Source organism: Notechis scutatus, chromosome 1, assembly GCF_049901735.1.
Source record: "Notechis scutatus isolate UNSWTSFEM ecotype Mainland chromosome 1, rNotScu1.2, whole genome shotgun sequence".
Lineage (NCBI taxonomy): Eukaryota > Metazoa > Chordata > Lepidosauria > Squamata > Elapidae > Notechis > Notechis scutatus.
The window spans coordinates 336,168,427-336,193,439 of NC_142009.1; the positions used below are offsets into that span (position 1 = coordinate 336,168,427).

Consider the following 25,013-nt stretch of genomic DNA (forward strand, 5'->3'; position numbering starts at 1 on the left):
AGCCCACCAGCACTTCCTCAAAGCCCACCAGTGCTTCTTGGAAGTCCATCAGCACTTCCTCAAAGTCCATCAGCACTTCCTCAAAGCCCACCAGCACTTCCTCAAAGCCCACCAGTGCTTCTTGGAAGTCCATCAGCACTTCCTCAAAGTCCATCAGCACTTCCTCAAAGCCCACCAGCACTTCCTCAAAGCCCACCAGTGCTTCTTGGAAGTCCATCAGCACTTCCTCAAAGTCCATCAGCACTTCCTCAAAGCCAAGTAGTGCTTCCTGGAAGTCCATCAGCACTTCCTCAAAGTCCACTAGAACTTCCTGAAAGCCCACCAGCACTTCCTCAAAGCCCACCAGTGCTTCTTGGAAGTCCATCAGCACTTCCTGAAAGCCCACCAGCACTTCCTCAAAGTCCATCAGCACTTCCTCAAAGCCAAGTAGTGCTTCCTGGAAGTCCATCAGCACTTCCTCAAAGTCCACTAGAACTTCCTGGAAGTCCACCAGCACTTCCTCAAAGCCCACCAGTGCTTCTTGGAAGTCCATCAGCACTTCCTCAAAGTCCATCAGCACTTCCTCAAAGCCCACCAGTGCTTCTTGAAGTCCATCAGCACTTCCTCAAAGTCCATCAGCACTTCCTCAAAGCCAAGTAGTGCTTCCTGGAAGTCCATCAGCACTTCCTCAAAGTCCACTAGAACTTCCTGGAAGTCCACCAGCACTTCCTCAAAGCCTAGTCACTAAGAAACTGATCATTAAGCTAGAGCGATTTTAGGCCACCTTCCTTCGCCCTCCAAATGTTTCCAGAATGCCCAGGAACAGCTATGGAGGCTGGGGGGTGGGATTCTGGGAAGGGCTCCTCGCCCCTTTCTGGTGGGTTGAGAAGATGCAATATTTTCCAGGCTCCAAATTTTAAGCTCAGAGCATCCTTTTTACGCGACTGTCCGTCTCTGGACCGAGAGGCTCAACCGAGCTCTGCATCTCATCCAAACAGCCATCCTGTGACTGCAGAGGCTTTCATTCCCCAAATTAGCCCCCCGGCTCCAGCGAATTCTTTCCCCGGGGCCAAAATCTCCCAGGACAGACCCAGCATCTGTTCCTTGGACCTAGGCTCAGGGCCAATGACCTCACCTCAACTTATTGGCCCGACCCGGGGAAAGAAAACCACTTAAACATGAGTCAGCCTGCGTGTGGCGGTAGCCCCCCAAAAAACCCTAACACAATCCTTGGTTGTATAAAGAGAAGGATAGAATCAAAATCACGCAAAGGGTTGGCACCGCTTTGTAAAACCTTAGTAAGGCCACACCTGAAAGAAGTGCATCCAGTTTAGGTCCCCAGGTTATAAAACAGATGTTGAGACTCTAGAAAAAGTGCAGAGAAGAGCAACAGAGAGGATTAGGGGACTGGAGGCTAAAACATATGAAGAAAGGTTTGCGGGGAATTGGGCGTGTCTAGTTTAATGGAAAGAAGAACTAGGGGTGATAGGATAGCCGTCTTCCAAGATTTGAGGGGCTCCTACAAAGATGAGAGGGGGGTCAAGCTATTCCCCAAAGCATCTGAAGGCAAAACAAGAAGTAATAAGGATGGAAACTAATCAAGGAGAGAAGCAGCTTGAAACTAAGGGGAAATTTCCTGACTGAGTAGAACAATTAACCAGTGGAACTACTTGCCACCGCAAACTGTGGGTGCTCCATCCCTGGAGGTTGTTAAGAAGAAACTAGAAGAAGGTCCCTTCCAACTCTGTTATTCCGTTATTTGTCTGAAATGATAGACAGGGTCTTCCTGCTACAGTAGGGGGTTGGTCTATAAGACCTCCAGGGTCCCTTCTAACTCTTCTGTTATTCTGAGAAAGTGTCTTTGTTTTTGTTTCTTAGAGGTATCTCAGAGCGGACCTAGCGCAGTTTTGTGCAGAGGGATGTTCATTTGGCAAAATTTTGCTTTTGTTTATTTGATTGGCAGCTCCCGACAAAGCGTGTTGACCAGCCAGATCCCCACTGAAATGCGTTTTTCCCCAGCATTGGAGACCCTGGATAAGACCGAGAAAACATTCTGCTTCAAATGCAGATGAGGAAGGAGCTGAGAAAGGGTGTGTGTGTGTGTGTGTGTGTGTGTGTGTGTGTGTGTGTGTGTGTGTTTGTCTTCCAAATACCATCTCTGGTCTCTCCCCCTCAGGTCAGCAAACCTACCGGCTGTGAAAAAAGGACTGGAAAGGAGTGCAATGCAAAGGTTGCCAAGTTTAACAGCTGGACTGTGAAAAAATGGTCCAGAGAGTTACGAGCCTGAAACCTCCTGAAGCACCTCAATAAACGTGAAAAGCACCAGCGACTTCTGAGAGGAGAAATTTGAGGAGAGTTTCTCCAACCTGGACTTTTAAGGCACAAGGACTTCAACGCCCAGAATTCCCCAGCCAGCGTGCTTTAAGATGGGTGGACTTCAACTCCCAGAATTCCCCAGCCAGCGTGCTTTAAGATGGGTGGACTTCAACTCCCAGAATTCCCCAGCCAGCGTGCTTTAAGATGGGTGGACTTCAACTCCCAGAATTCCCCAGCCAGCATGCTTTAAGATGGGTGGATTTCAACTCCCAGAATTCCCCAGCCAGCGTGCTTTAATATAGATGGACTTCAACTCCCAGAATTCCCCAGCTGGCGTGCTTTAAGATGGGTGGACTTCAACTCCCAGAATTCCCCAGCCAGCATGCTTTAAGATGGGTGGACTTTAATTCACAGAATTCCCCAGCCAGCATGCTTTAAGATGGGGTGGACTTTAACTCCCAGAATTCCCCAGCCAGCCTGCTTTAATATAGATGGACTTCAACTCCCAGAATTCCCCAGCCAGCCTGCCTTGAGATGGAGGGACTTTAACTCCCAGAATTCCCCAGCCAGCATGCTTTAAGATGGGGTGGACTTCAACTTCCAGAATTCCCTAGCCAGCGTGCTTTAAGATGGGTGGACTTCAACTCCCAGAATTCCCCAGCCAGCGTGCTTTAAGATGGGTGGACTTCAACTCCCAGAATCCCCTAGCCTGCGTGCTTCCATTGAAGATTTTCAAAGACAAGAGTAGGTAGACTGGAAACCTTTAATTTGAATTTCTGCCCTGACTTATCCCAGAGGTACTTTTTCAAGAGGCAACTGGGCTTTCTTTCTTTTTCTTTGAAGACGTTTTGCTTCTCATCCAAGAAGCTTCTTCAGCTCTGACTGGATGGTGGGGGAATGGAAGGATTTATACGCCTTGCAGAGAGCTGGTCGTTTGCATCCTTTGAGAGGGTCGTTGAGGCCGCTTGGAGGTTTACCTGTGTCCTCAGAGTCACCTAAATAGCGCAAATGGGTGAGGAGCCTTCTTGGAACTGTTGAATGGACTGTGTTGTAGACTGGAGATAGATGACATCCTATCCCTCCCCCTCTGTTGAAGGTTCTCCAAGTGGCCTCAACGACCCTCTCAAAGGATGTAAATGACCAGCGCTCCGCAAGGAATATATAAATCCTTCCATTCCCCATTATCCAGTCAGAGCTGAAGATGCTTCTTGGATGAGAAGCAAAACGTCTTCAAAGAAAAAAAAAAAACAGAAACTCCCGTTGCCTCTTGAGGGGGCGGGGCGGGGAAAAGCATCTTTGGGACAACCACACATTAACAGAGTTGGAAGGGACCTTGGAGGTTATCTAGTCCAACCCCACCCACCCCCATCCACCCAAGCAAGAGACTCTACACCGTTTCTGACAGATGGCAGTCCAGTCTGTTCTTGAAAGCTTCCAGGGATGAAGCTCCACCCACCTGAATGACTGAGAATCTCCATAGTGATTTTTTTGGAGGGTGGGGGGGGTTAGTTTGGATAGCCTCCAGGAACCCTTCCCCTGTTGGTTTTTTTTTAAATGAAAAATAATTGGTTTCAGGATTTAGTTGCAAAGGGGGAGAAGGTCAGTGAATTCTCACGGCCTCTCAGCCCCGATGGAGCAATGCGTTGGCTGAGAGGCAGGTAAATTAATGAACACCTTCCGTTGTATACACTCTTCTGTCTTTCTGCTCCGTCGCCGGAGACCAACCCCAGGAAGAAAGGATGCCATGGGACTCCAACCCATTTGGAGGGTTGTCCTCATTGTGTTTTCACCCTGGAGAAATGGGGAGATGATTTCTATTTTTCTCCTTGGTGCAACGGAGAGAGCGAGAGAGAGAGAGCTCACAACTCAACCCTTGCGATGTTCAACAAGCACAAAAGGCTCTGCACTCAGCTAATCTTTTCCGTGTCGGCGGTGGAAGGATAAAAAAAAAAAAAAAAAAACCTCCAGAAAACCTTCTTCACCTGTTACTCAGGGCAACTAAATGCTCCTTGCTCTGAACTTTCTTCGCACTGCGTGGGCAGGTGAGCAAACCCACGTATGGCTTTTGGATAGGGGGAAAATTCAGAGATTATTATTTTATTTTATTTTATGTTTGCCTCTGACAGCCAAACACAGCCAATTCACGATTACCGGTAGCCCCTCGGCTTGGTAGCACAATTGGAGCCCCAATTTTCTTCCCTGGCTAATCAGAGTTGGAAGGGACCTTGTAGGTCATCTAGTCCAACCCCCTGCGCAAGCAGGAGACCCTACATCATTTCTGACAGATGGGAGTCCAATCTCTTCTTGAAAGTCTCAAGGGATGGTGCTCCCACAACTTCCGAGAGCAACTTCTGTTCCATGGGTTGATTGTTCTGTCAGAAAGTTTCTCCTTATTTCCAGGTTGAATCTCTCCTTGTTCAGTTTCCATCCATTATTCCTTGTCTGGCCTTTGGGTGCCTTGGAAAATAGCTTGGCCCCTTCCCTCCTCTCTGTGGCAGCCCCTCAAATATTGGAAGATGCTCTCCTGTCTCCCCTGGTCCTTCTCTTCCCTAGACTAGCCAGGCCCAGTTCCTGCAACCGTTTTTCATATGCCTTATTCTCCAGTCCCCTAATCATCCTTGTTGCTCTTCTCTGCACTCTTTCTGGAGTCTCAAGGTCTTTTTTACACTGTGGTGACCAAAACTGGATGCAATACTCTAGGTGTGGTCTCTATAGTGGTATTAGTACCTCACTTGATCTCGATTGTATCCCTCTGTTAATGCAATTTAGGATTGCATTAGCTTTTTTGGCTGCTGCTGCACACGGCTGGCTCCTATTTAGCTGGTTGTGCACTAAGACTCCAAGATCCCTCTCACAGTTCCTGCTATTGAGCCTAGTTTCACCCAGTCTATATGTGTCCTTTTGGTTTTTCTTGCCTAAGTGTAGGACTTCTACTTTTCTCTCCATTGAATTTCATTTTGTTGGATAAGGCCCAGCCAGACAATTGTTAAATAAGTTTTGCTTCATCAGATGACCTTGTCTTCCCATGGATGCTAAGTGAGTTTATTTTCCAAAGCACCTGAAGGCAGGACAAGAAACAAGGGATGGAAACTCATCAAGAAGAGAAGCAACCTGGAACCAAGAGAAACTTCTTAATGGGGAGGACAATGAACCAGTGGAACAACAGAGCCAAAAAAAAAGCATTAAGAGTTGTTAACCTTAATCTTGCGTAGCTTTTTCTCCAGGAATATTGTACTACCAACTAGAGCAGGGGTGTCCAACCTTGGCAACTTTAAGACTTGTGGACTTTAACTCCCAGAATTCCTCAGCCAGCACAGCTGGCTGAGGAATTCTGGGAGTTGAAGTCCACAAGTCTTAAAGTTGCCAAGGTTGGACACCCCTGAACTAGAGCATACAAAACATTTGCTAGACCAATGCTCGAATACAGCTCATCTGTCTGGAACCCTCATTGCATATCGGACATTAATGCAATTGAGAGAGTCCAAAAATATCTCACCGGGAAGATTCCTCCACTCCTCTGCTTGCCAGAGAATTCCTTATGCCACCAGACTTGAAATTTTAGGCTTAGACAAATTAGAACTACGTTGCCTTTGGTCCACCTAAGTATAGCGAAGGATCAGATGATGGCATGTAGGTACAGTGGAGGCCATGGGGATCAGATGAAGGGTCATATGTGGAGATAGGATCCAGGTGTGGATGAAATGGACATGAGAGTGAGGAACATGAATTCTGATAAAACATGTTCTCTTGTCTTCATTTCTTTGCCTTAAGCAGCCTTGCTCCTTCCTGTCCCTCTCTATAGAAGGAGAGGGGTCATGGGAAGGAGTGGGGGGGGGGGTGCTGCCTCAGACAAAGATTTAAAACTGCTTTTATTTTTCTCTGCGGAAGGAGGGGGGTCCCAGGAAGTGGGGGAGCTACCTTGAGCCGTTCTGCAATAGGAAAGGGGTTGGAACCGCCCATTCTTAGCGACGCAGAAGTTAACCACCTTAAACCCCTAGCCAGGATATTAGGAACAAGAATAGCTTGCTTATATGAAAAACTCCCAAAACTACATAGCTGGCTCATGAAACTAGGACAGTTTGCAAGATACCCGTGATCTGGGGTGAAACACAGGTGATGCCACATTTAGCTATGTAGGGGGGGCTGAGATCCAAATAACCAATCAATGTGATCTGTTATGCATGCATTATTAGGGGAAGGGCAAAGGGCTGAATGCGGCCACCCCTTGACTATAAAAATTGCTGTAAGGTTGTAATCGGGGCCCTTGGTTAGCTTTTGAACCAGGGTCCTTATATCTTGGCACCAAAATAAAAGTATATTGTATCATACCTTGTGTCTGGTGACTTATCGGCTTCGACACCAAGCAAGAGCCCAGTTTTGGGGACAACAATAGTATATATAAAATTATCTATGGCAATGTCCTACCTGTCAATGACTACTTCAGCTTCAACCACAACAATACACGAGCACACAATAGATACAAACCCAAGGTTAACTGCTCCAAACTCAATTGCAGGAAATACAATCACTACAGCAACAAGAGCGGTCAATGCCTGGAATACTCTACCTGACTCTGTGGTTTCTTCCCCAAACCCCAAAAACTTTAACCTTAGACTGTCTACTATTGACCTCACCCCTTTCCTAAGAGGTCGGTAGGGGGCGTGCATAAGCGCACTAATGTGCCTACCGCCCCAGTCCTAATGTTCCCTTTTAATTTGTATCCATTTCATGTATTAATAATCATGTTTATACTTATGTTTGTTATCTAATACATGCTTGACAAACAAATAAAAATAAATAAAAACTACCTGCCACCAGAAGTGTGTGTGCATTTCCATCCATCCATCCTCTATAGTCTATATCTATTCATCCATCATCTATCTATCTATCTATCTATCTATCTATCTATCTATCTATCTATCTATCTATCATCTATCATCTATCTATCATATCTATCTATCTATCTAATCTATCTATCTATCTATCTATCTTATCTATCTTATCTATCTATCTATCTATCTATCTATCTATCTATCTATCTATCTATCTATCTTATCTATCTATCTATCTATCTATCTATCTATCTATCTATCTATCTATCTATCTATCATATCTATCTATCTATCTATCTATCTATCTATCTATCTATCTATCTCTATCTTATCTATCTATCTATCATATCTATCTATCTATCATCTATCTATCTATCTATCTATCTATCTATCTATCTATCATTCTATCATTCTATCTATCTATCTATCTATCTATCTATCTATCTATCTATCTATCTATCTATCTATCTATCTATCCATCCATCCATCCATCCATCCATCCATCCACCCATCCATCCATCATCTCTCTTTATCCCTCATCTCTCTCCCTATCCCCCCTCTATCACACACACACATTGTATGAAATAAATGCACATTAACAGGAATAAATGAAAATTTGTATTGCATCCCCAGGCGGATTGCCGTTTTTCTGAAAAGTTGTTAACCCTCCAATCAAAAGCCACTTTTTAATCTCTTGGGGAATTCATGGGAATAATAGACAGTCTAATGGGGGGGACGGGACCCTGAAGAATTCCAAGAGTGTGGGAATTCTGCCAAGTTGAAACCCCGTGGGAACTCTTGAACTCAGTGCCAAGGTCAGGAATTTAACATTTACTAGATTACTTGAGGCCATTTCTGGCTGGTCTCAGTAGGAGGGTTAAACAAAGTGCAAAAATGTCTAAAATGCAACTCGTGGGGGAGAAAACTCTACGTGTGTGTGTGTGTGTGTGTGTGTGCATTTCAAGTGCAAATTTGCACAACTGGTGGGAGACGTGTTGAAGGAAGCGTTGAGGCCAGCGATCCTGGGGGTCAACTCCCAGAATCCTCCAGACAGCTTCCTGGCTGGAGAATTCTGGGACTTGAAGTCCATTCTCTTTAAAGCATGCTGGCTGGGGGATTCTGGGAGTTGAAATCCAACCATCTTTAACGCACGCCAGATGGGGAATTCTGGGACTTGAAGTCCACTCATCTTTAAAGCATGCTGGCTGGGTTGAAATCCAACCCATCCTTTTTAGAGCTTGCTCATTGGGGAATTCTGGGACGTGAAGTCCAACCGTCTTTAGAATAGGGCGGCTGGGGAATTCTGGGTCTTGAAGTTCACACATCATCATGCAGCCATGCTTGAATAGCACAGAGTTAAACCTTTTGGAGAAAAGATCAGCACCACGGAGAGCTCCAAAGTTTCCATCACTCTGGAAGCTCTCAAACTCCGCCCTCTTTTGCAAAATGGAAGCCCTTAAAGGGACAGTACCCAGCTTCTGTTCGACCAATGTTTCTCAACCTTGGGCCACTTTGCCTGGACTACAAACACCCAGAATTCCGGGAGTTGAAATCCAAGCGTCTTAAAGCGGCCGCGGTTAAGGAACATGGTGCCCCAACAGTTTGCCAGGCCCTTCTTGGTCCTGAAGTCAAGGGAAATCTTTGAGGCCAGCCTCTGTTGTGAAGCGTGGGTGTCTCCATCGGAGATCCGCAGAGGGAATTATGGGCAATGGAGTCCTCAGGCACCTCTCCCCACCTGCTTAACGAATCTTGCTCAGAGGCGGGCCCAGCTTTGCAAGGGAGAAGACCTCCCTCCTTACAGTAGAGAAGAAAAGATATTCCGCAGGATCACGGAAAGGGCAAGCTGGAAGGGTCATGGCAACCGACTCCTATTTACGACGGTTGTCGTGTGTCCCCGAGACAGTGATCCCCTTTTGCTACCTTCTGACAAGCAAAGTCAATGGGGAAGCCAGATTCCCTTAAGAAACATCTTATCGCATTTCCCCGAAAATAAGACCCTGTCATATTTTTTGCCACCAAAAAAAGGCACCAGGTCTTATTTTGAGGGGGGATGTCCTCCATTGACTAACTTCATTTGTGTGTGTGTCGCCCCTGGCCTCCTTTTCGCGGTCAGAGGCCTTCAGGAATTGCTTCTTCTGCAGCTGGCAAGGCTTTTCTGAAGGCCTCTGCAGATGATTAACAGAGTTCTGGATCGATCCAGAGCTTTCTTATCAGCTCCAGAGGCCTTCAGGAAAGCTTTGCCAGCCTTGCCGGCTGCAGAAGAAATGAGCCGGCAAGGCAGGTGTCGGGGTGTGCAAGGCCTGGCTACACCTGTCCAAAGGTAAGTAGTAGGGCAGCTCCACCACTCCCCATCCCAGCTTAATTTTTACCCTTGCACTCTGGAGTGGGTGGGATCTTAATTAGGGCTTATTTTGGGGGGTAGGACTTATATGGGGCACATGTGTAAAAAATCAAACTAGGGCTTACTTTCCGGGTAGGTCATATTTTTGGGGGAAAACACGGTACTAATTTAACAGTTGCCGTGATTCACTTAACCACGGTGGCAAGAAAGTTTGTAAAATGGGGCAAAACTCACTTAACCACTGCCTCGCTCAGCAACAGAAATATTGGGCTCCATTTGCAGTCGTAAGTTGAGGACGCTCTGTAGTTGAGTTAATTCGACTTTTGTTATAAGAAAGCTTCCATCAACAGAATCTTGCAGCTCTGAAAGTAGAAATCTCCCACCATCTACACCGCAAAACACTAGAGAGGGTTTCCTCCTGACCCTTTTACCCACCCATAATGCAATTGCAGGCTAGGCTGCCTTTTATCAGATTAGGCGAGGCCTGGCTCCAGAAAAACAGTAACCGTGAGAGGGACCTTGGAGTCCTAGTCAGAGGTGGGCTGCACTTTCGTTTGCAAAGGCGTCATGCTCCTGTCGGAGTCTGAATCCGAGGAAGGAGCAGGACAGCTGACAGGGAGTGGGAGTGTGGCTCCGCTGGCTGTGGAGGAAACTGGGGAAGGGCAAAGTCTGGCTGGGCAGAGAAGGGAAGAGGTAGAGCAAGGGAGAGGGACTTCAGGCTCACCCCCTCTTCATCCTAGGACATGCAGGGAGGAACGGAGAAGAGAGCAACGGGGGTTGCATGGCTTACAGGGGAGGAAAGGGCCCTGATTCCCTTCATTAGCTGCAGTTGGGAACACAGTGTATAAAAAAAAAAGGCTAGCTGCATACGGCAGGCTGTTGGGAGCAAACATGACTTTATCTTGTATCATTGTGGCTTATCTGTGTTCCTGGCACCTTCCCAACCATGTGAGTTTTGCCATGCTTCCAAGTCTGAAATTCTTGCTCCTGCCCGGCCAAACTAATTACTTCAGTTTGGCTTGTTTAGACTTTAAGTTTACAGTTGGTGTTTACCCTGTTTTGGACTTGATTCCCTGAAGTTAAAGGCTGTTCGTGGGAGAGTTTTTCTCCAGCCCAGAAGGTAACCTGGACATTGGGGGCAAAGTTGGAGATAATAAAGGGACTCTTATTGCTTATCTGACTGTGTTGCCTTTGTGCCACGCGCATTTGGGCCATCACAAAGGGGTTTGCTGGTCGTACGCGGCTTCAAACAGGCAGCTAATTGACTCAGGCAGCTCCGGTGAGTAGGTGGACAGCCAGAGTTCACAGTAGGGGTTTGCACGAACCTCGCTGACCACCCAGCAGTCCACCGCTGGTCCTAGTGGATGATCACTTAAACATGAGCCGGCCACGTGCGGCAGCAGCCCAAAAAGTAAATACAATCCTGGACTGTATAAACAGAAGCATAGAATAAAGATCACATGAAGTACCATATATGCCGGCGTATAAGACGACCCCCCAACATTTCCACTCAAAATATAGTTTGTTATATACTCGCCCCCTCTTCCGCACGCCTTCCACTTTTGCACTTTTTTTTTTTTTTTGAGGCACTTTTGTGCACCGTGGAAACGAATCCCGTGAAGCCGAAAGGAGCAGCCAGCCTTCTCCCACCGCCCGGGCTCCGCTGAGGTATCCGGCTGGGGCTGTCAGGAGTTGTTACCGCTGGCGCGGCTCCGCGCGGCTCCAGTCCCGCGTTGCCTCGGGAAGGGAAAGGCAAAAAGGAAGAGCTGCGGCAGCGCTTTGCAATGGCAGCAGCGGCTCCTGGTTTTGCCTTTCCCTTCCCGAGGCAACGCGGGACTGGAGCCGCGCGGAGCCGCACCAGCGGTAACAACTCCTGACAGCCCCAGCCGGATACCTCAGCGGAGCTCGGGCGGTGCGAGCCTCGTTTCCTTGGGAGCTGGGAGAAGGCTGGCTGCTCCTTTCGGCTTCACGGGATTCGTTTCCACGGTGCGCAAAAGTGCCTCAGCCGCGGGCAGCCGCAGTGCTTCCCAATTACTATTTGCCGGCGTATAAGACGACCCGGCATATAAGACGACCCCCCCAATTGGAGGCATGTTTTTCAGGGCAAAAAAGTCGTCTTATACGCCGGCAAATACGGTATTAATACTACTTTATAAAGCCTTTAGTAAGGTCACACCTGGAATGACTGCATCCGGTTTTGGTCACCACGTTACCCAAAAACATGTTAAAGACTTTGGAAAAAGTGCAAAGAAGAGCAAATCGGAGGATTAAAGGCCTGGAGGCTAAAACATATTATGAAGAACGGTTGCAGGGTTTGGGTTTGGCTAGTCTAAAAAAAAGAAGAAGGATAAGGGGGAGACTTTATAGCAGCCTTCCAGTATTTGAAGGGCTGCCACAAAGAGGAGAGAGTCAAATTATTTTCTCCAAAGCATCTGAAGGCAGACAAGAAGCTACAGACGGAAACTGATCAAGCAGAGGAAAAGGCAGGAAAGAGCAACTCAGACAATTAAAGGCCTGCAGGCCAAAACATATGAAGAACAGCTGCAGGATTTGGGTACAGCTAGTTTAGAGAAAAGAAGGACTAGGGGGGACATGAGAGCAATATTCCAATATTTGAGGGGCTGCCGCAAAGAAGAGGAGGGGCCAACTTATTTTCCAAAGCACGCGTGTGCCGGCACCCACAACGCAATGCTCCCCGTCCCTCCTGCGCATGTGCACGCAACACCCCCACCCCTTACCTGCACTGCACATGTGTGCGCCTCCAGCTGATTTTCAGTCTCCCGGGGGCTCGAGGAAAGCCCATGAAGCCTCGGGAGGCCGAAAAACAGGCCCATTTCAGCACTTCCGGTATTTACCGGAAGTGCTGAAATGGGCCTGTTTTTCGGCCTCCCAAGGCTGCAGAGGCTTCCCCGAGCCCCCGGGAGACTGAAAATGGCCTCCCCCAGGCTCTAGAGGCCCTCTGGAGGCTGAAAACGGGCACTTCTGGTATTTCCAGAAGGCCCGGTTTCGGCCTTTCCGGAGGCTGCAGAGGCCTCTGGTAGGCCGAAAAAGGCCTCAAACGGGCCTAAAATCAGCGGGGAGGCGGATGCATGCGGACTGCATGTAAGTTTGGCTGGGGCTCGCAGGTCCACATAAATGGCTCTGTGTGTCACCTGCGGCACCGTGCCATAGGCTCGCCCTCACGGGTTTAGGGTCTCCTGCTTGAGCAGTGGGTCAGACTAGAAGACCTCTGAGGTACCTCCCGGCTCTCTTCTGAACTAGTTGAATTTATCTGACTGTTCCCTAGGCAGCATCTCTCCACTGCCTCTCTCAAGGCCTTCCCCACCTGCCGGTTACAAAGCACACCCAACCCCTTCCCTGCCTTGCACGGAATTGCTCACTTCCAATTAAACGCCCAAAACGGCTCTCAGGGTTTGATTATTTCAGCAACAAGAGAGAGAGAGAAAGAGAGAGAGAACTAATGGGGGGGGAAATTAAAACCGTCCTCCAGCAAAGCCGGCTATTTGACCAAAGCTCACCTGTGTAAATTTACTCAAACATAGGCCTCTCCGTGTTTCCAGGTAGTACGCGGCTTAGCCTCATTCCGGAGTCAAGCGCCGCATTGCACAGCCAATCCCTCGATGCGCCGCCACCCGCGGAGGTGGGGGACACAAGGGGGCCCACCCAAGCTTACCCAAGGCCCAAAAAGGTCTGATAAACTAGCCTCCTTGGTGATTGGAGGTCTGCTGAGTCGCAGACTCTCTGCGTGGCCCCTCGAACCGACCATCTCTTGAATTATTTCGAAAGACCGATTGATGCCATCCCCGTAGTCAAGATACGGACCCCGATGGCGCCCCAAATTTACGCGTGCTGAGCACACCGTGGGTTTAAGTGACGTTTGTCCCTGTTCGAGGACCTTTCTTGCCCCCCGTCGTTTAAGCGAAATCTCTGCAGCGGTGAAGTGAGCAAACCCCGGTTGCTAAGCGAATCTGGCTTTGCTTCTCAGGTCGCAAAATCGGGTAAGGTAACTTTATTGTCATTTTTTTTTCTTTAAGGCAAGCACACCGGGGCCTGCATTAAAAAAAATAACATTTCTGTTGCCTCCTCTCGAGAGAAAGTATAAATCTACCCAAATACATAGAATGGAATGGAATGAGCTGCTCCTTGTTTCCTCCCCCTCTTCCTCCTCCTCTCCATCCCCTCCTCCTCCTGCTCCTGCTCTTCCTTCTCCTCCTTTCTCCTCTTCCTCCTTCTCTTCCTCCTCCTCCCCCTTCCTCCTCCCCGCTTTTCCACTTCCTCTTCCTTCTCTTCCTCCTCCTCCTCCTGCTCTCCCTTCTCCTCTTCCTTCTCTTCCTCCTCCCCTTCCTCCTCTTCCTTCTCCTCCCCTCTTCCTCCTCCTCCCCCTCTTCCTCTTCCTCCTCCCCTTCCTCCCCCTCTTCCTCCTCCTTTTTCCTCTTCCTCTTCCTCCTCATGCTCCTGCTCTTCCTTCTCATCTTCCTCTTCCTTCTCCTTCTCCTTCTCCCTCCTCCTCTCCTTCCTCCTCCTCTTCCTGCTCCTCCTCTTCCTCCCCCTCTCTTCTCTTCCTCTTCCTTCTCTTCCTCTTCTCTTCCTCCTCCTCCCCTTCCTCCCCTTCTTCCTCCTCCTCCCCCTCTTCCTCCTCCTTTTTCCTCTTCCTCTTCCTCCTCATGCTCCTCCTCTTCCTTCTCATCTTCCTCTTCCTTCTCTTCCTCCTTCTCCTTCTCCTTCTCCTCCTTTTCCCTCCTTCCATTCTTCCTCCTCCTCTCCTTCCTCTTCCTCTTCCTGCTCCTCTTCCTCCCCTCCCCTTCTCTTCCTCTTCCTTCTCTTCTCTTCCTCCTCCTCCCCTTCCTCCCCCCTTCCTCCTCCTCCTCCCTTTTCCTCTTCCTCTTCCTTCTCCTGCTCTTCCTTCTCATCTTCCTCTTCCTTCTCTTCCTCCTCCTCCTCCTGCTCCTTCTCTTCCTCTTCCCTTCCTCCTCCTCTCCTTCCTCTGCCTCTTCCTCCTCCTCCCTTTTCCTCTTCCTCTTCCTGCTCCTCCTCTTCCTCCCCCCTCTCCTCCTCTTCCTCTCCCTTCTCTTCCTCTTCTCTTCCTCCTGCTCCTCCTCCTCCTCCCCATGGCTGTCTGGCTGCAGCAACCCCCTCCTCCCGACAAAAAAATATATATCTTTTTTCAGAGCTCTCAGCCCAGACAGTAGAAATCCCAGCCCGAGGAGCGGGCGAGAGAGAGGGCTTCAAAGAAATCCCACCCTTCGCATTCCTGCACAGGTTCAACCGGCTCCTTTCCTTCCTCCTCCCAATTTAACACCTCCGTGCCCCTCCAAAAACTGCTGTTAAAAGTTTGCACAAGTGTTTTCGTCCTTTTTTTTGTGATTGTTGTTATTGTAGTGGATGAGGGGAGTTTGGCTCCTGGAGTCTTAATCCCCAATGGAGGAGGGGAAGGGATTTGGGAGAGAGGCACGGGGGCTGGACTAGATGACCTTCCAGGTCCCTTCCAACTTTGTTCTGTGGTAATTCTGTCTGATGAAATGGAAAATAAAAATAATAAAAAAATAAAATAAAATAATTCACAGGGCTTCTGAATTTTGAATTCCCCCTTTGAAAAATACTTTTCCACCCATTCCTCTTGCTATCCCAACTGGTCCCCTTTCTTATTCTGGACTCCCTCAAGGCCCCCGAGGGACACAAGTAGTAGAGTCCTTGCCAGAGAAGCAGGGTCTGTACCAGGTGCCGAATGCAGAGAAGGCAGGGCAAACACACACACACACACACACACAACACACACACAAACACACACAGCTTGTATCTGATGCAGACGTACAACACCCCGCCTCTCTACATCCTTCCCTGCCTGTCGAAAATTTCGTAAGGACGCAACCTCTCGGTCCTGGTTTTGCCAATTTCAATTGGCAAGGCTGGAGAGCGATGTGTTATTATTGTGTTTTTTTTTTTTAAATTTTATTTCATTTTTCCAAAAATTATTTAGCATTTAAGAAGCCCTCAGCGACTGCCTCTCTCTGGCCACTGCTGCGTCATCCTGCAGCCCTCGGTGACATAAATCTCCATCAGCCACGCAAATCGCTTTCCCAGGCCCCCTCCAGTATCTCAAGAATGTGCTTATCTCTCCAAGCTGGAGAATTTTCTACCCCACCACAAAAAAATTAAATATTTCAAGAAGCCCGAGCAAATAAACGAATGTGTGTGTGTGTGAGAGAGAGAGAGACAGAGAGAGAGGTTTTGGCAGGCGAAAGAGAAGTAGCTTTTAAGTGGAAGACAGACAAGGGTCTCTTTCACCAGAATAAATCTGATTTCTTTTTTTTTTTTTTTTCTTGCTTGTCTCAAGAAGGGACCCTTCCTCAGGATCAGGCTGGAGAAATCTGCAAAGCTGATCTTCTCCCCATTTTTGACGGATTGGTGGCCAAGCCACCTCTAAGGCCACCAATCCTCCAAGGTCAAAAAGATTGAGTTTCTGAGCTGATCCAGCTCCATTGGCCTGTATAGGTAATCCTATACAGGTAATCCTTGACATACAACCACCATTGAGACCAAAATCCCCAACGCTAAGCCGAACGGTTGTTTTTCCCTCATTTTACGACCGTTCGTGCCACAGGTGAAGCGAACCAGCGTAGTGGTTATGTGCGTTACGTGGTTGTTAGGTGAATCTGGCTTCTCCATATGGACTATGGACGGCCGTTTGTCAGAAATGGTGTGCTTGGGCAAGGCGGGTTGGACTAGATGACCTACAAGGTCCCTTCCCATTCTTTTCATCTGTTCTCTGTCCTAAGTGTGCAAAAATGGCCCTAAGTCTCTTTTTTCAGTGCCGCTGTAACTTTGAGCTGTTGTAAGTCAAGGACTACCTGAGTCCAAAGCTTTGATAGAAAATGACAATATTTCTCAACCTTGGTAAATTTATGAGGTGCGGACTTCAACTCCCAGAATTCCCCAGCCAGCTTAGCTGGCTGGGGAATTCTGGGAGTTGAAGTCCATACCTCATAAATTTACCAAGGCTGGGAAACCCTGATCTAACCCTCAAACCTTGATCTAACCAGTGTGAAAACTGGTCATAAGTCACTTTTTTTCAGAGCCGTCGCTAATGAACGGTCACTAAACAAAACAGATGTAAGTTGAGAATCTTCCATATCTGGACGGTTCTCAGAAGAAAAGTGTCATGATGATGAAGGCCAGAAGTTGTAAGAGTCAGATGGAAATATTTTTGGATGCTGGGCAGATGCCAACCTCCCCAGCTCCCAAAAGGAGAAGCGTTCACAAAGCCAACGCAAGTTCTTGGCCTCTGAGAAACTCTAGAAATCTGGAGGTTGGCATCCAAGCTAGATGAGAGATTAAGAGACTTGCACACCCCCAAAACCAGACTGAATAACAGAGCTGGAAGGGACCTTGTAGGTCATCTAGTCCAACCCAACCACCCCTGCCCAAGGCAGGAGACCCTAACACACCATTTCTGACCGATGGCAGTCCAGTCTCTTCTCGGAAGGCTCCGAGGATGAAGCTCCCACAACTGCCAAGGTCAACTTCTGTTCCATTGCTTGATTTATTCTGTCAGAAAGTTTCTCCTTATTTCCAGGTTGAATCTCTCTCCTTGTTCAGTTTCCATCCATTGTTCCTTGTCTGGCCTTTAGGTGCTTTGAAAAACAGCTTGACCCCTTCCCTCCTCTCTGGGGCAGCCCCTCAAATATTGGAAGACCGCTATCCTGTCTCCCCTGGTCCTTCACTTCCCTAGACTAGCCAGGCCGAGTTCCTGCAACCAATCTTCATATAAACAGAACAGAGTTGGAAGAGGGACCTTGTAGGTCATCTAGCCCAACCTCCTAACCCTACACCATTTCTGACAGATCTCTTTCTTGAAAGCCTCCAGTGATGAAGCTCCCACAACTTCTGAAAGTAACTTCTGTTCCATGGGCGGATGGTTCTCCCTGTCAGAAAATGTCTCCTTATTTCCAGGTTGAATCTCTCTCCTTGATCAGTTTCCATCCATTGTTCCTTGTCTGGCCTATAGGAGCTTTGGAAAATAGCTTGACCCTCCCTCAAATATTGGAAGGCTGCTCTCCTGTCTCCCCTGGTCCTTCTCTTCCCTAGACTAGCCAGGCCCAGTTCCTGCAACTGTTCTTCATATAAACAGAACAGAACAGAGTTGGAAGAGGGAGCTTGTGGGTCATCTAGCCCAACCCCCTAACCCTACACCATTTCTGACAAATCTCTTCTTGAAAGCCTCCAGCGATGAAGGACCCACAACTCCCAGTGGCAAGCAGTTCCACTGGTTAATTGTCCTCACTGTTAGGAAGTTTCTCCTTAATTGCTTCTCTCCTTGATTAGTTTTCATCCATTCTTCTTGCCTTCAAGGGCTTTGGAAAAGAGATTGACAGCCCCCCCCCAACTCCTTTGGGGCAGCCCCTCAAATATTAGAAGACTATCATGCTTCCCCCCCCCCAATAATCCATCTTTTCATTAAACTTGACACACCTGATTCCTGCAACGTTCATTGTATGGTTTTATCCTCCAATCCCCCTTTAATCCTCTTTGTTGCTCTTCTCCGCACTCTTTCCAGAGTCTCGACACTTTTTTTTATATATATATAAAATGGCGACCAAATCTAGCCACAGCCCTTAGACTTATATACCGCTTTACAGTGGAGGGGGGTTGGACTAGATGACCTACAAGGTCCCTTCCAACTCTGTTAATCTAACAGCCCTCTCTAATCTAAGCGGTTTACAGAGTCAGCCCATGTCCACCCACCCACCCACCCACCCACCCATAATCTGGGTTTATAAAACAGTACGAACATTTCAATTGGCTGGGTTGTTTTGTTTTTTTCCCTCCAGCGAAATGAGACCGAGATTTTTCTCACGGAAGCCCTCTAGCCATGCTCAAGAGCCATGGGTTTTTTTCCCACCACCGGGGCTAGAATGGTGAGCTTATTTAGAGCTTGCGGGCTGCTGTTCTTCACCCCACCTCCTCTCCTTTCTCCTCTACCCACCCAACCTGCTTCTCCCCGGGCGGAGATCCAAAATGTTCACGTTGGGGCAGGCAGCTGTTTGAAGGAGCAGTCTTAAGCCAACAATGCAGGTTTAAAGGAGGATGGAGGTTTGTTCGGGGGCCGGGGGAGGGTTTGATTATCATGAGATCAGCCCCGGGTTCAAGAGGGCAATGATTCAAACTCTGGTTAAGCAGCCTCTTCAGTCTTTTTAAGCCAAAGATAACAGATAACAGGTAATCAGAGTTGGAAGGGACCTTGTAGGTCATCTAGTCCAACCCCCCCTGCCCAAGCAGGAGACCCTACACCATTTCTGACAGAGAGTCACTCGTTTCAGCCCGGCTCCTTCCCTCCCCTTCTCAATCCTGCAGCCCCCCACCCAAAATTTGCCCTGAATGAAGCCAGAGAGTTTCCTGCCTGAGCAGGGGTGGGGTCAGACTAGAAGACCTTTGGGGTCCCCTTCCAACTCGGGTTATTCTGTACTTTGCATTCCGTATTGTGTAAGCCCCCAAGACATCGCGGTCACAAAAAAACAGAAAGCCTTCCCCTGGCTTACCCAGGTAGTCCTCCACTTATGACAGTTCATTTAGTTTGAAGTTTGAAGTTACGACGGGCCTGGGAAAAAGTGAGCGATGGACGTTTTTCACACTTACGACCATTGCAACATCCTCTTAGTTACGTGATCAAAATTCAGACGCTTGGCAACTGACTCGTATTTATGACGGTTGCACTGTTCCAGGGTCACTTTTTTCTTTCCTTCCTCCCTTCTTTCCTCCCTCCCTCCCTTCCCTCTCTCTCACCCTTCTTTCGTTCCTTCTTTCTTTCTTTTTTCTTTCTTCCTTTTCCTTCCTTCCGACCTTTCCTTCCCTCCTTCTTTCTTTTTTCCTTTTTTCCTTTCTTCCTTCCCTTTCTTCCTACCTTTCTCTTTCCTTCTTTCTTTCTTTCCCTTCCTTCCCTCCCTCTCTCCCTCCTTCCTTTCTTCCCTCCTTCCGTCCTTCCTTTCTCTTTCCTTTCCTCCTTCTTTCTTTCCCTTCCTTCCCTCCCTCTCTCCCTCCTTCCTTTCTTCCCCCTTCCGTCCTTCCTATCTTTCTCTTTCCTTCCTTCCTTCCTTCCTTCCTTCCTTCCTTCCTTCCTTCCTTCCTTTCTTTCTTTTCTTTCTTTTTCTTTCTCCTTCCTTCCTTCCCTCCTTCATTCCCTCCCTCCCTCCTTCCTTCCTTCCTTCTTCCCTCCCTCCTTCCTTCCTTCTTTCTGACAAAGTCCACAGGGCAGCCAGATATCATTTAACAACCGTGTGATTCCCTTCAGAACTGCAGCAATTCACTTAACAACGGTGGGAATCTTGGTCATAAGGCAAGGATTCCCTGTAAGCGTTCAGCATTCCTGGCTGTTGCCTCAGATCAGACAAACAAGCCAAGAGAGCCCCTGAGCATATACAGAGCACGCCTCCCGCTCCGTGCAACGTTTGCCGAGATATCAGGGGGCGCGGAAAAAGGATAAAGCTTCCCAGGTACAAAAAGCCCCTCCCTCAATTTTTCTCCCTTCCCCCGCAAAGCACAAACGAGAGAGACGTGTGTTCTTTGAAACAAACCAAGTTTAACCTAGTTTCCTCAATTCACTCCTTTCTAGCACCTTGAATCCAGAGTTCTCAAAAGGGCTGGACTTAATCTGTTTGTTTGTTCATTCCTTCATTCATTCATTGATTCTCTCCTTCCTTTCTTCCTTCTTTCCTTCCTTTTCTCACTTCCATCTCCTTCCCTCCCTCCTCCCTCCCTCCCTCTCCCTTTCTCCTTCCTTCCTTTTCTCACTTCCATCTCCTTCCTTCCCTTCTCTCCTTCCTTTCTTCCTTCCCTCTCCCTCCTTCTTTCCTTCCTTTTCTCACTTCCATCTCTTTCCCTCCCTCCTCCCTCCCTCTCCCTTTCTCCTTCCTTCCTTTTCTCACTTCCATCTCCTTCCTTCCCTTCTCTCCTTCCTTCCTTCTCTTCCTTCTCTCTCCCTCCTTTCCTTCCTTTTCTCACTTCCATCTTCTTCCTTCCTTTCTCTCCTTCCTTCCTTCCTTCTCTCTCCCTCCTTTCCTTCCTTTTCTCACTTCCATCTCCTTCCCTCCCTCCTCCCTCCCTCCCCTCCCCTCCCTTTCTCCTTCCTTCCTTTTCTCACTTCCATCTCCTTCCTTCCCTTCTCTCCTTCCTTCCTTCCTTCCTTCCTTCCTTCCTTCCTTCCTTCCTTCCTTCCTTCCTTCCTTCCTTCCTTCCTTCCTTCCTTCCTTCCTTCCTTCCTTCCTTCCTTCCTTCCCTTCCTTCGAAATGGCCACGCTGTGACAAATCTTACCCTTAACAGACTGTGTGAACGCAAGGGTGTACAAGGTTGCTATACAGGGTTGTGTGAAGCCAGGCTGAGCAACTTGGAGCCATAGTCCCTCCTGGCGGAGGCGGGGGGCGCAGAGAAACATGAGGGGGTGGGGGCTGGAGCCGCCCCTGTCCATCCCCAAAGCCGTAATAAAGACCCTGAAAACAAGAAGAAGTCGGGACAACATGGTTCCCCCCTCCCCCAAGCATACAAAGAGTATTCATCTATCCTGGGTCTCTTTCTCGTGGGCCGGTGGGGTTGGGCTAGATAACCTCCAAGGTCCCTCCCGACTCTGTCATTCTGTTCTGGACGAAGAAGAGTTGTAGCTCCAGACCAGAGTCAGAAGTGGGGTTCCTGGGCCTCTTTGGGAAGGCCAAGCCCCCCTGCCCCCACCTTTCTGACCATTCGCTTTTGAACCCGAGTCCCCCCGAAAAACGCCACCCGAGCTGCAAGTAGGGGACCAAAATAGAAACACGGGCATCCCCCTCACCCACCCAGGAGAGGGAGGGTGACGCCACCCCCCGGGTGGGGAGGCCCACCAAAGAAGGACCAGGAAACAGGGAAAGTGCTTCTTTACCGGCGTCTGCCTCCTCCCCGTTCCCTGTTTTCCCCACTTTGTGACGGAATTGGCATCGAGCCCCATCCACCCCTCCCTGATGGCTGCATGGACGGGACCGCCTGTGACTAGTTCTCTCAGCCCCACGTTACTCCAGATATTAAAGATACAAGGGAATGGGACAAATGCTGGAGCCCTTCCTTCCTTCTCTTCCTCCTCCTTTCCTCCCTCCTTCCTTCTCTTCCCATCTTCCTTCCTTCTCTCCTGCTCTCTCTTCGTTTCTCCTCCCTCCCTTCCCTCTTCTTCCTTTCCTCCAGCTCTCCCTCCTTCTCCTCCCTTCCTTTCTTCACTCACTGCTTGCTTTCTTCTCTCCTTTCCTCCCTTTCTCCTTTCCATCTCCTTCCTTTACTTCCTCCCTCTTCTTTTCCTCCCTTCCCTTTTTCCTTCCTTCCTTTCCTCCCTCTCTCCCTTTCTCCTTCCTTTCCTTTCTCACTTCCTTCTGTCCCTCCGTCCTTCCTTTTCCCACTTCCATGTCCCTTCCTTCCTTCCTCCCCTCCTTCCTTTCTTTTCTCACTTCCATCTCCTGCCTTCCGTCCTCCTTCCTTTCTCCTTCCTTTCTTTTCTCACTTCTATTGCCTTCCTTCCTTCCTCCTCCTTTCTTTCTCCTTCCTTTTCTCACTTCTATTGCCTTCCTTCCTTCCTTTCTCCTCCTTTCTTTCTCCTTTCTTTTCTCACTTCCATCTCCTTCCTTTCTCCTTCCTTCCTTCCTTCCTCTTCCTTCCTTTCTTTTCTCACTTCCATCTCCTGCCTTCCGTCCTCCTTCCTTTCTCCTTCCTTTCTTTTCTCACTTCTATTGCCTTCCTTCCTTCCTTCCTTCCTTCCTTCCTTCCTTCCTTCCTTCCTTCCTTCCTTCCTTCCTTTCTTTTCTCACTTCCATCTCCTGCCTTCCGTCCTCCTTCCTTTCTCCTTCCTTTCTTTTCTCACTTCTATTGCCTTCCTTCCTTCCTTCCTTCCTTCCTTCCTTCCTTCCTTCCTCTTCCTTCCTTTCTTTTCTCACTTCCATCTCCTGCCTTCCGTCCTCCTTCCTTCCTCCTCCTTTCTTTCTCCTTCCTTTTCTCACTTCTATTTCCTTCCTTCCTTCCTTCCTTCCTTCCTTCCTTCCTTCCTTCCTTCCTTCCTTCCTTCCTTCCTTCCTTCCTTCCTCCCTCCCTCCCTCCCTCCCTCCCTCCCTCCCTTCCTTCCTTCCTTTCTTTTCTCACTTCCATCTCCTGCCTTCCGTCCTCCTTCCTTTCTCCTTCCTTTCTTTTCTCACTTCTATTGCCTGCCTGCCTTCCGTCCTCCTTCCTCTCTTTCTCCTTCCTTTCCTCACTTCTATTGCCTTCCTCCCTTCTTCCACCCATCCACCCCGGCTACCGAGATGCCTCAAGAAAAGGGGCGGCTCACCGGATTTGGGAGCCGAGGGTGGGTGGGCGCCTCGTTGGCCTGTGCCACCGGGAGATGCTTCCCAGCCTCTCGTCCCCTCCCTCAATTCTCCTTCTCAGCCTCCTTTTCTGCCCAAACCACCCCCGTTTTCTTGCAAAGATCTGGGGAGCCTGGCTTTTGGGGGGGAGGGAGAGAGGGAGGGGAAGGGGGGAGATCAAAGAGGCTCGGCCTTCCCACCCCGAGCTGACAATGGAGACAATGGCCAAGATCGGAAGGGGATTAAAAAACCCTGTTTAAATATTCTCTCCTATAATTCGAGGGGGGGAGGAAAATAAATAAAACGCCGGGTCCCCCCAAAAGAGGCTGCCAAGCCAAAGACAAACCGCGTCCTTGCTGCAAACCCCTTCTTTCCCCCCCCCCCCACCCGCCCCAAAACCCACCGCCACCACCATGGGGGCTGCCCAAAGGAGCGAGGTTGGCCACTCACCCACGCGCAAGGATCATCCAGACCTTCCCCCTCAAAAAAGCCCTCCCACCAATAGCCAAAGAGCAGAGGCTCATCCCTTCCAGCCTCCCCAAAAGGAGAGAGAGAGAGAGAGAGACGCTGGGGGCTCCGGGGATTGGCCCTGGGTCCCCCAAAAGCAGCATTTCAGAAGTCATGGCAAGGGTTGAGGATGGATGGAGGGAGGGGAGGGGAGGGGGCGGCTGTGGGAGATGAGGAAGGGGCCAGCTCGGCTCTCTCATCTGTGGCGGTTTTTTAATCGGGTTTTTTTTAATCGGCTCCGACCGGATTTGCGACACGTCTCCAGCCCCCCCGTTGCAGCCCCTTGGACAGCAGCGGGCAAGGCGGCAAGGTCCACGCAACCCCCAGACCCAATCTGGAGATATCTCTCTCTCTCCCCCCTCCCTCCCCCCCTCCCTCTCTGCCTGTTTCTTTTCCCTCTCTTTTCTGTCTCGCTCCCTCTTTCCCTCCCTCTCTCCCTCCCTCCTCTCTCTCTCTCTCTCCCTCCCTGTCTTTCTCTCTCTCTTTCTCTCTCCCTCCCTCTTTCTCTCTCCCTCTCTCTTTCTCTTCCTCCCTCTCTCACTCCCTCTCTCTCTCCCTCTCTTTCCTTTCCCCTCTTTCTCTCTCCTTCTCTCTTTCTCTCCCTCTCTCTCTCTCCTCTCTTTCTCTTCCTCCCTCCCTCTCTCTTCCTCCCTCCCTCTTTCTCTCTCGCTCCCTCTCTCCCTCCCTCCCTCTTTCTCTCTCTCCCTCCCTTTCTCCCTCCTTCTCTCTCTCTTTCTCTCCCCCCTCTCTCTTCTCTTCCTCTTCCTCCCTCCCTCCCTCCCTCTTTCTCTCCTCTCTCTCCCTCTCCTCCTTCTCTCCACCTTTCTCTCTTCTCCTCTCTCTTTCTCCTCTCTCTCTCTCTCTTTCTCCTCCCTCCCTCCCTCTCTCCCTCCCTCTCTCTCTCTCTCCTCTCTCTCTCCCACCCTCTCTTTCTCTCTCGCTCACTCTCTCTCTCTCCCTCCCCTCTTTCTCCCTCCTTCCCTCCCTCTCTCTCTCTCACTCCCTCTCTCTGTTCCTTTGAAGCCCGGATTTTTGTTTTTAAAGCAAGCAAGTTTTTTTGTGTGTGTGGGGTGGTGGTGGGGGGTGGCCCTCATTGGCGCATTTCCGATCCTATCTTCTTGGGAAGGAAGCCGGATCCTATAAAGTTTGCCAGCGTTTAAAACGGCGGGTGGGAGAACGAGACGGACGAAAGGAAATACCGCTTTCACCTTTTAATGGGGAGTGGGGGAAGAGGAAGGCAAAAAACAGACCCCCCTCCTCCCTAGACGAATACGAAGGATCCCACCACCACCAGCCCCCGGGAAAGAAAAAACATTAGACAGAGAGAGAAAGAGAGAGAGGAATCCAGCCTTACCTTTTTGGACTGGCTTTGCGAGATCTTCCTCCCCGAGAGGCTGGGATCGGGCGGCGTTTGCAGTGGATGGCTCCCCCAAACTCTCGGAAGCCGTTTGAGAGGGGAGGGGAAGAGGCGAAGGAAAGGGGAAAGGGGAGGGGGTCCGCGGAGGACTCCTCCTCCTCCTCCTCCTCCTCCTCCTCCCTGTCTCCCCTCTCTCTATCTCTTTCGCCCCCACTCCTTTTCCACCTGTCTTCCAGCCTTCACATGCTTGTCTGCGATCGTCCCAGAGCCAGAAGCCTGGGCTAAGCCCGGGTTAGAGAAGAAGGGGAGGTGGGGGAGGGTTTGGAGGGGGGAGTTTGGTGGT

The 25,013-nt window shown here is 49.4% G+C and overlaps 1 protein-coding gene across 1 annotated transcript in view; it reads right to left on the reverse strand.

The window, feature by feature from the left end:
- The window catches only part of SEMA6B (semaphorin 6B), a 213,478-nt gene extending 188,716 nt beyond the window's left edge, over positions 1 to 24,762 (reverse strand). Inside the window, exon 1 of the mRNA XM_087952008.1 lies at positions 24,668 to 24,762. The gene's annotated coding sequence lies outside the window, so the exon portion shown is untranslated. The remainder of the gene's footprint in view (positions 1 to 24,667) is intronic.
- Positions 24,763 to 25,013: the final 251 nt, after the last annotated feature.